At 32.5% G+C, this 647-nt stretch overlaps 1 protein-coding gene across 1 annotated transcript in view; it reads left to right on the top strand.

The window, feature by feature from the left end:
- The window catches only part of LOC102677630 (beta-1-syntrophin-like), a gene marked incomplete at its 5' end in the record, with an annotated part of 144,008 nt that overhangs the window by 121,599 nt on the left and 21,762 nt on the right, over nucleotides 1-647 (top strand). The gene's annotated exons all lie outside the window — the stretch shown is intronic.

The following is a 647-nucleotide window of genomic DNA, read 5'->3' as shown; positions in this document are numbered from 1 at the left end:
TTTCCATATATAAAAATTTACATTAAGATCGAGATATCGATAATAAAGATTCAGTTCAACGTTTCAATCATTCAATTCGAAAGTTTCGGTACGAGAGGATGGTTAGTGGATTAGTTACTTTCAAAAGTAGGAAGAATTTTCAACTATTTCAAGTTCGCATTCGATAAATTTGGCGATTAATATTCGCAATAAACAATTATTCTCTTTCATTTTTCAAATCGTTTTAATTAACTCGTCGAATGCAAACATTTCTTTTCTCCCCATTTCTTCTTTCATCACAAATATTTTTCTATATATAAAAATTTACATTAAGATCGAGACATCGATAATAAAGATTCAGCTCAACGTTTCAATCATTCGATTAACTCGAATGCAAACATTTCTTCTCTCCCCATTTTTTCTTTCATCACAGATATTTTTCCATATATAAAAATTTACATTAAGATCGAGATATCGATAATAAAGATTCAGTTCAACGTTACCAAATTCTTCTTCTAACGTTCTTCTAACGCGTACATATATACCATACACATAATAGTCGCGCAGAACACGTATACGCGATCGTACAAACCGTAAACGAGAAAATCGCAAATTCCTGGCGCGTGTTGTTATCGTGGCCGAGCAGGTGTCTCGCATAATTTCTCCTG

This window comes from Apis dorsata, unplaced genomic scaffold, assembly GCF_000469605.1.
Source record: "Apis dorsata unplaced genomic scaffold, Apis dorsata 1.3 scaffold_390, whole genome shotgun sequence".
Classification (NCBI taxonomy): Eukaryota; Metazoa; Arthropoda; class Insecta; order Hymenoptera; family Apidae; genus Apis; species Apis dorsata.
The sequence above is the reverse complement of the archived record's forward strand: the minus strand, read 5'-3'. Positions and strand labels throughout refer to the sequence as shown.